The sequence below is a fragment of the Wyeomyia smithii genome, chromosome 3 (genome assembly GCF_029784165.1).
Source record: "Wyeomyia smithii strain HCP4-BCI-WySm-NY-G18 chromosome 3, ASM2978416v1, whole genome shotgun sequence".
Classification (NCBI taxonomy): Eukaryota; Metazoa; Arthropoda; class Insecta; order Diptera; family Culicidae; genus Wyeomyia; species Wyeomyia smithii.
In genome coordinates, this window is record NC_073696.1 from 71,792,693 (window position 1) to 71,808,929 (window position 16,237).

Consider the following 16,237-nt stretch of genomic DNA (forward strand, 5'->3'; position numbering starts at 1 on the left):
CTACGATTTTATTTCACTTAATATAATCGTATTTTATATATATAGGGTCAGAATTCGTGAAACGGATCACTAAAAATCGCGATGTCTAATTTTTTCAAATAAATATTTCACTCGGGAAGTTGATTTTGTAATTTTTATTGAATTTGAATAAGTTTTCAAGTTGTTATTGTTATTGAAATTTAGGTCAAAATTGTTTTTAAATAGCCGTCACCATACCACATCATTGCTACTGCGTCACTGTGATGCGAAGGGGACAAGTCAAGTTTATTATTCTCTTTTGCTATCGTTTTTCCTCGTGCGACGACCCACGTACGGAGAAAAAAACACAACGAGTTGCGCGGATCATTCTCTTCTAAGATCTGTATATAGTCTAGTTATGTATTTATTATTTCCGAGTGAGCAATGCATCAACATTTTGTACGTACTGAGAGGATTCAAGTTTATTCATTACTTGAACACATCGCAATCTGTACACTTTGAGACAAAACGACAATCGGATCATAATCGTTTCGTTTCCATCGCTGCTCAAATGGGCTTTTCCTCTCACAACCCAATTCATTAAGAATAGGTCAGATGATTTGAATAAATAAATACCAATACAAATACAAATACAAATACAAATACAAATACAAATACAAATACAAATACAAATAAAAATACAAATACAAATACCATCCGATATGAGTATTTCCGGATTTGGGATGTCGCCCAGAGACCAGAAATCCACGCCACAAGCCTTTTTGAAATTCAAGATGGTGAATTTCGGTTTCCGAAAAACTAGCAAAATTGCCAAATACCACGTTACATGAGTACTTTCGGAATCGGGATGATATCCAGAGACCTGTAATCGACTTTGGGGTCGGCCATTTTGATTTTTTAAATGGTGACTACCGGTGTCTGGAAAAGTTCCAGAACTGGCCGAATACCATTCAATATGGGTATATTCAGAATCTGAATTGTGCCCAGTGACCGAAAATTAACGAGAGACTCTATTTTGAAATTTAATATGGTACGACTTCCGGTTTCCGGAAAAATTTAGTACTTTCGGAGTCGGAAAGATGTCCAGAGACCAGAAAACGACCCTAAAGATCATTTTGACCCACAAAATGGCAACTTCCAGTTTCTAGAAAAGCACCAAAATTGGCTGCATACCATCTAATATGGCTATTTCCGGAACGTAAAAATGCACAGAGACCGGAAATCAACCTTTGACGCCAATCCCTAAGCCAAAATGGTGACTTCCGTCTTCCGAAAAATGGCCAAAATTGACCGAATACCATCCAAAATAAATACTTTGCGAATAGACTTAAAAACGAAACCAGACAAATCAGAAGTCAGCTCCCTTAATTTCAAAATGGCGAGTGAAGTTAATTTCCAGTCTCTGGGCATCATCCCGTATCCAAAAATGTTCATATTGGATGGTATTCATCCATTTTAGTTCTTTCCCAGAAACCGGAAGTCGCCATTTTGGAATCCAAAACGGCGTCTGGAGTCATTTTACAGTCTCTAGCTATCATCCTGGTTAAAAAAACATATTGGATGGTTTTCGTGTTATTTAATTGTTTCTATGACCACTAGAAGCCCCTGTGGAATCTGTTCCGGAAGGACCATTTTGAGGTCATCTCACCAGGGTACAGTTTTTTTCTGTCTCCTATAGTGATGGTTGGTGGCTTCGCTATTGTGTTTCTGCTACTAATTTCGGGCTGGTAGTGATAATTCGCCTTCCGCTGCTTCAATGTAGTACTTGCCAAAATGCACTTCTTCTCTGCAACATTGGCAAATTGCATTGAAGCCGGTATAAGAAACTCTACTCACAAAAAAACTCCAAGGAATCATTTAAATCTAACTTTCATATCTAGGAATTGGTCGGCGCAAGCTCAAAATACGTTAACGCCACCAAAAAAGTTTTCCCATTTTTCGTATCTAATAGATACTGTTCTGTTTTACGTATTGTTCAGCTATTACAAGCCCAGCCTTGCACAATCTAAAATCAAAATCCATTTGTTCTCTGGGGAGTTTTTTCACCTCTTGGTGACCGTACTTGTTTGTTTGTCGACTGTAGCGGTTAATTTTGTAGATTTATCGGCTTAATCAGTCCGTGTATAGAAGCAAAAACGATTTTTTGTTTCTTAATCCGACAGTTTCGGTGACTTTATTTCACTTTCACTTCTTGAAAAGGTGAAATAAATTCACCGAAACTGTCGGATTAAGAAACAAAAAATCGTTTTTGCTTCTACAACGGACTGATTAAGCCGATAAATCTACAAAAGTATGAGGTATACCTAGAAATGGACTCAGTCGGTAGTATTGTTCGCTTCCATTAATAATGTTTTGGTTTGTAAACACTGAATAAATCAATAAGGGGCCATCCACATACCACGTGGACAGCTTAGGAGGGGGGTGGGGGGTTGGGTTTAAGTGTAATATCCACGGTCCATACAAAAATTTTAGAGTTCATATGAGCAGTTGTCCACGGCGGGGGTGTCAAAATCGTTTAAAATCTGTCCACGTGGAATGTGGATGGCCCCTAATGTAATTCCGCTCTCCACCATATCAATACATTACCTAAATTGTTCTAAATCTGCGCTCCGAAGATTTTTTTTGATTTCTACTACACCTTTTTGGACCAACCTTTTGTAGATTTATTTGAATAAAATATTTTCAAATATGATAGCTGAAAGTAATTTTTGTTGTGTGGTCCAGCACAATAAGCAGGCAAACAATAATTAACTTCGGCTTAAGACAATCAACAGTTAATTTAACCTTTATCTCCACATCCGAGAAAACCAACCGGTAAAAAATGCTCAATGAAACCTCGCTCCACTGTCTCAAGCTCTGTTATCGACAACAGAACATTTTGGTTATCGAGCTTCAGTTACAACCTGATTGCTAATCACCTTCATTTGCTCCCGTAGGTAACAAAAGCTGAAAATTATAATCCTCTTTTCTCATAACAGAGAATCAATTTCCGACGCACACACTAGCGGGATCCTACGTGGGTCTGAAGCTGGCAGGTTTGATCGGCTCCGTGTCCAAGTGCTGGCAGGTACCTAGGTGTACACAAAGAGGTCCGCAAGTTTGATGGAATTCCTAACCACGAATGGTACAAATTGCAATAAACGTGGGCATCACCGCCGCTGAACACTGAAGCATACGAGAGCTTGTAAAGTAGTGTAAAAAGAAGTCCGCAATAATTGCCGAATGAGTTAGAACTCCGCCTTGCCACCCCATCCATCCCTTGACCACCGGTGCTGCCAGACTCTTCCCACCGAAGACGCATCAAACGGATGGTGAACCGGCAACATATTACACAAGTAGCACGATCCGGCAGCGCAAACTTTGCCAGTCAGTGAAAGCAAACCTCACAATCAGATGAACGATGATGATTCTGCAGAACAGGTGCGAAGGTTGCGACTGACCGTACAAGGCTGTTGCGAAACTGGTGAAAAGGGGATGCGCTACGCGGCAGCGGTTCTTGCTAAACACGTTCAGTTTTTATGCAGGAATGTGGAGACGTTACTTTTAATCTGAACGCTACACGCATGCATGATTGCGTTTGCCAGGCTAGAGCTTAAGATAGATTTCGCTTTCCAAATCGAACATTTGCAATTGCTGTGGGTGTCGGACATCGACTAGTTTGAACAGTTATTTCTTCCAAATGCAATCGACTTGAAACCCAGTTTCAGTTGCCAGCACAACACTTAGCGAGGGGAAAGTTCTTCTAAAAATAACATCAAATGGAAAGAAAAATAGAACAAACATTTTGCTGCACTACCGGCTTGAAGTTGATAATGACTCCACAAGTTCACGTCATACTTAACGAACCAGAGACGACAGTCTACGCTGAAAGAACCGGTTCCCAACTCAGAGGGAGACGCTTGCACGATTTTCAATCCCGGAGTCTGCTCTACATGAAACGAGAAAACAAACGACCCTATCCGACAGCAGACTGTTTATCCTAACGATTTCAAATGGCCCGACTGACACTGCGGGTGCTAATAGATTGTTATGATTTCGTTCGTTTTATGCAGGCGCCTGTCATTCATTGTGAAAGGGAACAAGCTTCTAAAAGCTGGACCATGTCAGTCATTTCGAGCTGCGCTTTGTAAATCTGATTACAGAAGAGCCACCGAACTGGAATTCGATTTTAACGGTAATGATTGATGATAATGTTGCGCGCAGGTCCCAAATTTATTGATCTTCAATGCAAATGAGCAATTCCCGTTGAGACCGAACTATTGTTTATATAGAGTTGGTAAAAACAAATTCAAGTTTTGTTTGTTTGAAAGCCCATGCTGATTAAGTAAAAAAGCGGCATTTGGGTGATCAAATTGATAAATCCCTCGTTGAGTGGACATTCATACCTTTTATGAACCATTCGTTTCTCATCAAAACTTTGTTAACGGAAGGTTTTCTTTTGCAAACATCAATGTTGGTGGTCACTAATTGGACATGGTCGCCATATTGGATTTATTTTTAAACTTGATTTTTGAACAGTGTCCATCAACTTACCTTGAAAACCCTTGCACCATTGATAATCTCATGTTTTCTAGATTAAATATATTTAATAAACATAAGCTTTCAAACAAGCACTACTTGAATCGTTTTTAACAACTTCATAGACAGTTGCCTGGTTTCAACGGGAATTTCTCTGATAAAACTTCACATTTACATTTTAAAAAAATTAATTTAGTATTTTTTCGCATACAAAAAGTTACACACAAAACAGTGTGAAGGTAAATCAATTGAAATAAAATATTAAATAAGCATAACATGAAAACCTTCAGATATGAAAAGCTTTTAAAGCTTAGTTTACATTTTTCGGCAAATGCAGTCCTTTTTATTTCAAACTTGATAATTCCAACGGTTTCTCGGAAAATTTCACGTAAGAAACAATTATCACCCCAATTTCGAGATACAGTGACGTGTTGGTAATGTCACGTTCAAAAATAATTTTCGCGTGATACATTTGAAACCTATTTTTAATGCAGGTTTATTCTGTATAATTAAATAAAACGATATTTTAAGTTAAACATGCATATTCTCAACTGCTTATTAACTCAACATAACCAATCGAAGTTTATTGCAACATAGGCTAATCGCCTCTATATATTTATCTCAGTACCTATTTTCATCCAATCACGCCTTTTTGATAAATTTATCGCCAAGTTTCACCATATTTTTAACGTAAAACTTATAATCGGGAAGCAAATAGATTTACTTTCAAAATTTGTAGAAATTTGACAGTAAATTGGACTAATGAGAGAAATAAGATAGGTGCACCTAGCTGTTGAGATAAATAATGGAGCGATTACCCTATAAAAACTCAAGAAAATATTTTAAGAAGTATTGATTTAGTGACTATTTCATGGTAATGGTTCACTGAGTGTTGCACCCCGAAAAGTTCATCATGGACAAATTAATATAATTCCATCTCGGATACCGACAACCTAGAGAGTTGTGGTCTTCAGAAAAGTTGTTCAGAAACTTGTGAAGGCTTTAATTTGGTGCACAGTTTTTTTCGAAATTTGACTGCATCGTGGCGCTAGAGAGCATGTAGTTTCAAGTATTTTTAACTTTATCTTTCTTGTGGATAAGTTGTCGTCTTCAGCAAAGTTGTTACGATGGTCAAGAGATATTTTTGATACACAATTTGTTTTTGAATTCGACCGCCACGCGGCGCTTTTGTGCATGTAGCTTTGAAAATTTTAAACATCATCTATGCAGATTATGCGGTCTTCAGGAAACTCAGAAGGCCATGTGCAAAACTTTGTTGAAGACCACAGTTTTTTGGGAGGATGGAATCGTACGATGGAATACGAAGAATTACGTACACACTGGCCCCTCATAGTGGTGGAAGTCCGCATTAAACTTTCCACCATCCAGAAGCCCTTATCATTCTGATAAACTTAGCGGACCCAAGCGAAGGCATTTAATACATTGCAAATTTCAAGAGATCTAATAAAACGGTTTAACCGTGACCAAGATCCCGTAGTTCGCGCAAATATGTTGTGTATTTTGGTGTCCGGCCTCAAGCAAGCAAACGAGAGTGCTGCTTTTGAGCATTTCACGTGTATATATCTGCTTGCCCAGTGGAGATCCACGGTGTGGTCACCGACTCGAGTATGACCATGGAGACTCTGCTGAAGGCTGGGTTCTGGCTTTCAATTAGTGATGATACTGGATTGCAAGCAATTGCATTCAGTATAACGCGACACAGATGCAACAACTTACATCCAATCAAACTCCTCTCGGGTGACTTCCGCCAGGTCTGCTTTTCCAAACTTTGAAGCGCCTCTATTGCGGGCACGACAGCGTACAAACAGCGCCAAAACAAAGAAGAGCGTTCTCTGAAAGAGCACTCTAAGCGCACGTTCACCGAAATGCTTGAGGAGGCTGCTGTTATCAAACTGATTTCCTCGAATCTTTACGAGCTGTTGTTCTCCGACAAGTCTGAAATTGACGATTCAGTTGAAAAACCTTCTTTGGTGGAGCCAGGGAAGTATAGGAAGATAAAAATTCTCACTTTCTCCGAACTTCCTAGCAAAAGACAAAGCAGAAAGGAGAACAAAGGAGATTTTCTGAAATGATAGCTACTTTAAATCAAAAATTTGCTATTGAAACCCCCTCCGAGTTTGACTAAACTAAATTCTCGTAAAGAAATCGTAGGAACATCAAAGGCCCAGTTCCAACTGTTTCATCTTCTACGTCCAAAATTCGGTACAATTTGGACTGCTGAAATTTTATATTTCTACCGCTTAATACGATAGAAACTCATCCATCGACGATTTCAATTTTATTATTCAAAGAATCACGATCACGAAGAAGTAACTAACCATCCCATAGATCATGCTTAGTAACCTGAACCAACCAAAATTATGTGACGAACAATATTAGTCGTAAATCATCTAAAAATTTATGTAAGCAACGATAGTATACAATTAATACAATTGCAAGGGTGAGAATGTTCTCACTCCAATAAAACCAATCACTTCAAACGATCTGCATTTGAGTTCAGGGTACCGAAAAAGTTTTCTCAAATTCCCTGATTTTCCCTGATATTCCCTGAAATATAACATTATTTTCCCTAATATTTTCAGCATTCAGCACATAAAAGGGCAACGTAGATTGACGCAACTGTGAAATCCCAGTGAGAAAAGTATTCAATTGGATATAAAACCGAACCATAGCACAGTGGTCTAAACTCGTTTTAGATTTGACTGTGAAATATTGATTTTATGTACCCAGTGTCTTCAGCAAGTTTATTCCTCATAACAAGGCCTTTCTTCTGACGTTTTCGGTTTTTTATCAATCTCCCTAGTAGTAAGATAAAAAAGCTATTTTTTCTAATTTTCAAAATACCAGATTGCTTTCTTCAGCAAAGTTGTAGGAAAATCTATAAGAAAAAGAATTGCTGAATACTATTATCTCCTATCTGTACGTCTGATATGACGAAATAGAGTTTTACGAGAAGCACTCCTCAAAATTAGTTTTTCGTTCATAACTTTTTCTGTAATCGTCGAAACAATTCAAGATGTTCTAAGATTTTGTTCATTCTGCTAAACCTCGCATTTTTGTAGAATATATTGGTTTGATATTTTTATTTGATGTAAAGATATTTCTAGTTTTTTGCTGAAAATAGACATATTTTGAGTCCGTATTTCTCCGATGGTTGCTGATAGTAGCAAATCTGACTATATGCATTTGAAAGTTTATCAAAAGAACTGCATTACTCAAAAGAGTTCAACTGTTTCTCGTTGTATCCAACCGAGTACTGAATGAAAGGAAAACACCCTTCAAAATGAGTTTTTTGTCCATAAATTTTTCTGTAATCGTCGAAACAATTGAAGATGTTTTATGATTTTGTTCATTCTGCTAAACCTCGCATTTTCTTAGAATATATTGGTTTGATATTTTCATTTGTTGTAAAGATATTTCTATTTTTTTGCTGAAGATAGCCATATTCCCTGATTTTCCAGGTTTTTCCAGGTTTTCGACACTCTGTGAGTTTGAATATATTCAATATTCGATTCGTCATGTATTTGCAATCAACAGTCAAGAGTGTAAGAAGAACACTGCTTTGTGAGTGTTTCATTACATATTTAGAGTATGCCGATTATTACGGATGGATTTTTTTTTTCAGTTGATGACCGATTTTCAATTCACGATATTTTAAAAACTTGAATACATCATGTGAAGCTGTACCAGGAAGGATCGGTGGGGCCGTGGGTTGTGTATTTTTTTTCAGCTGAAAGCAAAGGTAATATACCAAAAAAAAGTGGCGTGTTTCGGTGCAAGCCTTAAGCAAGCAAACGAGATTGCTGCCTTGGAGCTTGTCACGCGGAAATACCATGTATACATTCCAACTCGTCCAGCGGAGATACACAGTGCACAGTGGGACGAAATAAAGAATAGTGAGATATCGGTGTTTGTGACTAAACGGTGCAATCATTTACCGAGAACACTTCCTTGCACGATGCTCTTGAAAATTTTAAGTCTCATTTCTACGGCACTCTCTCCGGGTAGTGTTACAATTGGTACAATCGAGGCCTTAATCATATTGTGCCCGTAAATGAGTAAACGCTACGCGTACGCTTAGTAGCACTACTTACCCAAAGAGCATCACCACAATATAGTTTCTTAAACACTGACGTACTGGTCTCAATTTTGTTACAAATATTCGTTCATAAAAATACGAATATTTGCCTTAAATTTGCAATTTTCTAAGTATAATCCAAAGTTTTCATATAAGTTGCCCTACAAATTATCAAACAAAATTACATAAATCACCAAAATCCTACACCAACGAAGAACTTGGACAGCCTCCCTCGGATTAATCGATGTAAAACGTAAACTATTAGGAAGGAAGAGGGTCTGATGATAAACTATGCTCAAAATTTGTATGGTCAAAAATGTGACAGGGAAAGGGACCGGAAATGATCCAAAATTTTTCTACATGACTTGTGATAGCCCTTTGCCCAAAATTTTATCTCAAAACATTTCAAAATGCATAAAAATTGAAACTTTTCGTACATTTTTTTCACATTATTTCAGCATTATCAAAGATACCGAAAACGAAAAACTTGTCACTAATTACAAAAAAATCAATGGCATGGTTGAAGCAATACTGATAGATTTTGTTGTTGTACATTCATTCTAGTATATCCAGTACTTGTTTTAAAAATGCAAAACTTGAAGAAAATCTATTGGAGAGTCATATACTTAAGTAATACTGTAAAAAGGTATCAAAATAAGCCGCTCTTACGGTACTCACAAAACTGAGAAACTTTCTATAAGTCATGCGTTTCGTCCCAAACACCGATGTTCCACGAGTTTTGATTTCGTTCCACTGAGCGGCGTGGTCATCGACTGCTGGAGGCTGGAACTGGCCGTTTTAAGAACTACAAATTTCCATTGGTAAAGATACTGGATTGCAAGCAATTGCATTGAGCTTTGCTCAACAAGGGTGTAACAACTTACACAATAAGACTCAGGTCTGCTCTGCCGAATTAGAAGTTGCTTCTATCATAGGCACAACAGCATACAAATAGCGCCCAGATAACATCAAGCGGTCTCTGAAAGAGTGAGTACACTTTTGCTGAAATTCTCAAGTAGACAGCTGTCAGCAAACTGGTTTCAGCGAATCTTTACGAAGTGTTACCTTCCGATGAGTCTGATACTGACAATTCAATTCAATCTCATCCCCAAAATCGATTTATTCACAGTTTTGAATAATGAATACGAATGCGATGCATTTTGCTTCTGTGAAACTTGACTCTCCTTCAGTTTAGAACTTAACTTCCGTTATTTTAATATTATTTGCCTTAATCGAGCAACCTCTACTTCTAGAGAACTTCTGACGCTTAAAAAGTGCTTTGAACCTCCCATTGTTCCCAACAACGACAACGAAGTTTTCGCGTGGTAAATGACAATTTAAGATGGAGAATTTGTATTATCTCAATATATGTTCTTCTCAGAGCACAAATTGGGCAACAGCTGGTTTTTGATATAATAGAACTCTTTCCGTCGTCATGGTTATTTTTGGGAGATTCTAACTCCCATGGCGTGGCTTGCGACTCCCTTTCAAACGATAATTGCTTCCCTTCAACCCTCTAGTGTCCAAGTTAATTTTCAGACGGACTTCGAAAAAATCACTATGGATCTTTTTGAACATTTTTTAAGTATTGATTGAAGCTTTTTAGAGGTGTGACTGAGGACCGTCTAAAGGCGGCACTGGGCACTAGAGGGTTAATCTATAACACTGGTCGACAAACGCGAGAAAAAAATTACCTTAGAGCTCAAACTGGAAATAAAGAAAAGATTAGAGCTTTCGAAGCATTTTTGTGTTTTTTGATGCCCCTAGTGAACTCGGAAGTAAGTTAAAAGGATGCGGAGTACTTGCTTTTAGGGCTCGTGGTTTCTACGTCTGCCTACAGGAAAACTTCATTTTAGTGTCTAAAAACTTCACGCATCTCCGGCTTAGGTAGGAGCACCAAAATTCACAGGAACTTTTTTTCTTACTCTCGTCGACCTTTTCTACATATTTGACCTGGAGCTAAAATTATAAAACATATAAAATATAATTGCTTTTCAACCGTTCCTGTGAATTTTGATACCCTTAGCCAGCTCAGAAGTGCCTAAAATCTTCTGAGACTTAAGAGAAGTCCACCACTTGAAGAGTATAACCTCTTCGCCAGCTTGATTCTCGACGTCGCGTTACAAGCCCATATAAAAAATATTCCAGCGTGAAGAATAACAGACTCCGTGGTGCTCCGTGCCGCTGGTTCGCAAACAAAACCTCAAGAGAGACATCGATAAGCACTCTTCACAGCAAAGCCCGAAGAATGCGAAAACGTAATATAGTCAATGAAATGACGTTTATTTATCTTTGTTATGACATTGTTATTACAAATGCCGTTATCAAACCATTTGCATTTTGGCTTCACAAAAAATAGCTTTAAAAAGAATTTCTCATCAAATTGGAAACAAGATGGGTTCGTGGTACGACAAACTGAAAAAGAGTAAAAAAAGTTGCACAATTGGGAGAAAAATCGAACCACTTTTAGTTTTTTTCCAACCCAGACGAAACTCCTGTGAGTTTCTCCCACTTCAACAGTTTAATCCACTTTGTTGAATAGCAGAGATTACAACAGAAAGATTACTACACTGATTATAACCGGTTAGTTTGCTTTCTGTCAGCAATTTGGGTTCCTATATAGCTGCCTTTTGAAAAGATTCTGTTGAAAAGTTTACATGCTACCGACTGTGAAAACAATCAAATTTAAACAAATTGGTAAGAAAATCCATCGGTGGTTTACAATTTCAAGCGATAACATCCTATTTTGGAGGTACATTTGTTCCATTATTTCTTTTCAAGAATAGTTACTGAACAATAAATTTAATCTGGTACCTACATGCAACTTGAACGGTAAATGACTGAAGAAAGTATCACGGAAGTCGGCGCATATGGTTTTCAAATGGTTTTTAATATGTTCTAGCTATAACCTGTTGTCTTTAAATTCCTCCGGATTATACGTTTAAGAACCGTTTCAAGAATGGGTCAACCAGGCAGATATTAATTTGCATGACATTATGGCGGAAGCAATAAAAACCAAAATGTCTTGACTAGAGTTTTATTGATATGATTTTAGAATGCCTTTTCAGGTAGTCATAAAATTAAAAATTTCGCTTGGGCTACCCAAACTCAAAGTGGGAACTCAAATTTAAACACTTCCACATAACTTTGAAAGCATGTCGTATAACTAAATGAAACATTCATTTCGTAGCATCTCTTCCAACAAATTGAATCGAATAAACTCAAAATTACAAACCGGTGACCGGTGATCTGAAATAAAACAAACTCATAACGTTACTTCATTTCATATCGAGGAGATAGTCAATAAAAATTTCAAATATTTGCTCTGACATATTTTCAAGCAATCAATTTCATTTTGCTGCGCAGTCCCTTCCAACGCGCACGCATGTTTGCCTTCATCAGCCCGCCGGAAACGGTTATACTTCCGCTACGGAATGTCGTTTTGAATTGCCCTTTTATTTCGAATAAGTCCGATGAGAACTAGCAATGTCCCCGGTCAGCAGGCAAAACCGATGACAAAAAAAACATACACAACACCGAAAACGAAAGCATGCTATAGGTAGGTACGTAGAACTGTATGCAAAGAATGCTCACAACATACCCACATTAGCAGCTGAGTGGATGACATAAAAACAACGGCTCCTCTCGACGCTGCAGTTGGTTACATACTTACAGGTTCCCACAGCCAAGCCACCGCAGCACACTTGGCAGCACGAAACAGAGAAGTTGGAAACTTAGTCCCTCTGGAAGTGTTGTCACGTCGTTCGCCTACCTTCGGAGTCGATGCAGCATACAGGGTCTACTGGAACATGTTCTAGCCGAATATGGGGAAAAAATGCTTTCAGCAGTGAGTCAAATGTAGTTACGGAAAATTGAGCTACGAATCCATCTAACCACCCTTGCTGCTGGTGCTGCTGTTGGCAGTGCAGACCAACTGGGATGCAACAGCAGCTGAAAAAAAAGTCTTCTTCCAGGCTTTCGAACTTTTCCTACCGAAGAAGATCAGGGATGCAGCTCTGCGGCAATGGGACAAATTTCACGGATATTGCATATTTCATAAAAATAAGCATCCACTTTTCATGGCAGCCGGCCGGGCTCCGGTTGTGCAAAACTTTGTCAGCTTCCGCCAAATGTAAAAACCGGGTGGATGACAATGTTGGGCTGTTTTACCGTAATCATTCTGAATAATAGATACGAAGTTGTAGTTAGGCACGACAAGCTAGCTTGCTGGTTTCGATGTGCTTTATTCGCACATTGCCTGGTTACGGTCTCACAGGATACCCCCCACTTTCAGCGGATTGACAGTGACTGACACCGCTGCACTGGGATGGGGTCGTAAGAGAAAGAGAGAGGAAGAGACTAGTGCGCTATTATTATTTGGGCAGACCAAAAAAAACTGCTGATATCAAACGATGTAACATAGTCGAGTTGACTGCGGTGGCTAGCAAGACAAAAAAAAAACAAGATAAAAGTATTTATCTATTTGATGGAACGAATAAACTATGTTGAATGACCATCTTTTCTTCGAGGTTTCCCGGTAAACAAGGGTTTTATGTTCGATAATCTTAGGATAATCATCCAAGGCCAATTTAAACTATTTTCAATTTCATTCTCACTACTTATGTCACATGAAATTGTCGAAACTTTACTTCTATTGAAACAGTCCATCTTTCTAGTTTACAATAATAAATATTTATAATACATTTGACGCGAATTTGTTCAAATGTACCGTTTCCAGAAACTGTACTCTAGAAGAGAAAAATGTAACGAAAAAGTACCATTTTCATGTGGATATCATCTTTCTACCACTAAACAATTTTTCAACAATTTTGGAATTTCACAATTTCTTGCATAATAAGCCAAGACTTTCTCCCCACCAACATGCAACAATAAACTAGAAAACGATCCGATGTAAACGCTGAAAAACAGGAAAAGTTCTTTGGAAAACATTTTCAGACAATCAACCAAATGGTTCTCACGTCCCCCCACTCTACCACCCACACGAAAACGAGCCAAACGATTTCATTTTCCATTTATCACATCATCATTCATATTCACCTTATTACTTCTGGCTACTGACTGCCGTCTGACAGTAAAGCTGCCGGAGAGAGCTCTCCTGATCTGATTTGACGTGTGTCACTTTACTAACTCTTCCGTGCTTTTCCACACGGGCGACAACAAAAAATCAAACGAATTTTTCTCTTCTGTCTCCGAGTCCGAGCCAGCAGCAGCACCTCGGGTTCATGTTGCCAGGTACATACGTACACAAATATACACACACACTTTTCACGGTTACAACAAATTCACTGCATGTTTATTACCAAACGCCATCGTCACCCGGGAACTACTGGGACACAGTAGAACACCGCCGCCACAGACAGTCACTTTCGCCAGACCCGTAAAGTGAGTATTCACCTGAGAATGATGACGGGCTGTCAAGAGTTGAAAGGGAATGAATATTACCACTTCACTGCTCGTTACTTACGGTGAATGCACTGCTGCGGATATTGTGCCCTTTTTGATCTACGACGACTCGCAGAAAGAGTCGAGTGCGACACGAGTGTCCACTTATGTTAATCACAATTCTATTCAGTAGATTTGTCTACAGTGGAGACGGAATTTTGCCGTGAATGACACTCGACAGGATGTGCCTTCACTTCACTCGGAATTTAAAATCCAACGAACTTTTTTTCTGCTTCTAATCCTTCTTTTCGCGAACGTCACTCAACGAACGCGTCGGCCCTACGTCCTTTGAATCACAAACCTCGTCAACTCGTAAATTCAGTTAAGCACCACCGTGTTGCGGAAAGTATCGCGACCGCGAAAGTTTTGGCCTGAACAAACGAAGACCTGCCAAAGAACTGTTTGGAAAGCTCGTTGCAGCGATCAACGGCGCACGGGCTTCGTTCAAGTTCAAGATCGTCTCTTGCCTCGCGTGCTACGATTTCTTCGGGTTTTTTTTCGCCCTCTGTTTGCTACTCTCTTTCGTGGTTGCGTGTGTGGCTTTGATTCCTTTCCCATCCATCCATCCATCCGCGAGGCCCCGCAAGAGAAAGAGAAAAGAAGCGCAAAGAAGTCGCTCCGATATTCATGCTACGCGCGCGAGGCTGGAATAATGCTAATGCTTTTCGGGCTCGTTCCTGCGACCGGGTTGTCGTGATCGCGTGCACTGGTAGTAGTGGGGGCACGATCGTCGTCATCTGGGCTTTCGCTAAAGACGTTTTAGTGCTGCTTGTTGCACTGCAATACTCTGACGACTTGTGGTGTATGCACGGCGGCGAAACTGTGGGAATGTGGAGTATGTGAAGCTCCATTTTCCCAGTTTTTGTTGTATTATTCTCTGCCAAGTCCGCTTGCAGCCCTTTGCATAGTTATCATACTAACTATTTTATATAGTTATTTGTGAGTGATTGGAATACTTATTCAATTTATGGTATTTATATTTTCCATTGAACCAGAATAGATGGGAGATAAAAAACAAACGATCAATCAACATGAGAGTTCAATGCTCTAAATGTTTTGAAATAGCCAACTTAATTCATTCAAAAAAATCTACTGCATCTTTGCAAAGTAACAATCGATAAATAGTATGATAAACGGTTTTTTAACTAAACTTTTTTCATTTTCTTTGAAACAGGATACTCAATATTGTACAACACTCTAGCAATTTATTTTAAAATCATAGTTAGTGGCATCGAAGTCACCCGTTGCGATACAATACGCTTCAACACATAAAAAGAAACAACGCACGATAAGAGACGGAGGAAAGAAACATTTCAAGCTTTGTAATTTTTTCAATTTCAGATGCATTTTACAACTTTAACAAATTTCTGGTTGTTCCCACTTTATTTTGTTATCCTACTGCTTTTTATTTATATTTGATGCGCAACTTGCAACTCTATGTCAGTTTTTACGACTTTGGCAGTATGAGATCGAGCGTTGTCATGCGATGGGATCACTTATTCGTGACTGTGCTCATATTTTGGCCATTTTTCGTGCAATGCTTGACTAAACCGTATCAATAGAGTTATTTAGCTATATCAGTTTTTATATAACATCCTGAAAGAGCTGCATTTTCTAAGCAAAACGTGATTTTCAAAAATTTTCTATCGTTATCCTTCGATTTCTAAATCACGAATTAAAACTGCTCGAAATCGCTATAATGACAGTTCATGTACCAACTGTCATTCAAGCGATTTAGAGTGATTTTTATTCTTCACTTGAAATTCGGAGGACAATGATACAAAATTTAAAAAAATCACTTGTTGGTCAGAAAATTGCACTCATTTAGCTGATATATAAAAATCAGAAATCCGTAAATAGCTAAACAACCCAGTTAAGAACTATACCGTTTCTCAGTGATAGTTTCATTCGGTTCCAACGGCCAAGCTATCGACATAGAAGCTTAGAGACTTTCTTGTTGTTGCAGTAATGAATGAGTTTTTCATCACCCGTCACGATGCGATGAAAAAAGTTTAAAGTGGTTCACATGTGAGAAATGACTCTTAAAGTCCCTTGGTTTCAATTCATAAGAAACCAAAGTTCCTTGTTTTTTATTCATTTTCAAAATTTACAATTGTTTGGAAATGGTTTTGTGGATAGCGCTTAATACCGAAGAAGCTGTTTAATTTGGCATGAATT

General features: G+C 38.5%; 1 protein-coding gene across 3 annotated transcripts in view; it reads right to left on the minus strand.

The window, feature by feature from the left end:
• The window catches only part of LOC129731621 (mucin-2), a 200,792-nt gene extending 186,266 nt beyond the window's left edge, over window positions 1–14,526 (minus strand). The window contains exons 1-2 of one of the 3 annotated variants that reach the window (XM_055691749.1): window positions 14,082–14,526; window positions 13,655–14,011 (exon numbers count right to left, since the gene is read on the minus strand). The gene's annotated coding sequence lies outside the window, so the exon portion shown is untranslated. Of the gene's footprint in view, window positions 1–13,654 lie in introns of all 3 variants that reach the window. The other 2 variants (XM_055691751.1, XM_055691748.1) reach the window with 2 other exon arrangements.
• Between the last annotated feature and the right edge of the window lie 1,711 nt (window positions 14,527–16,237).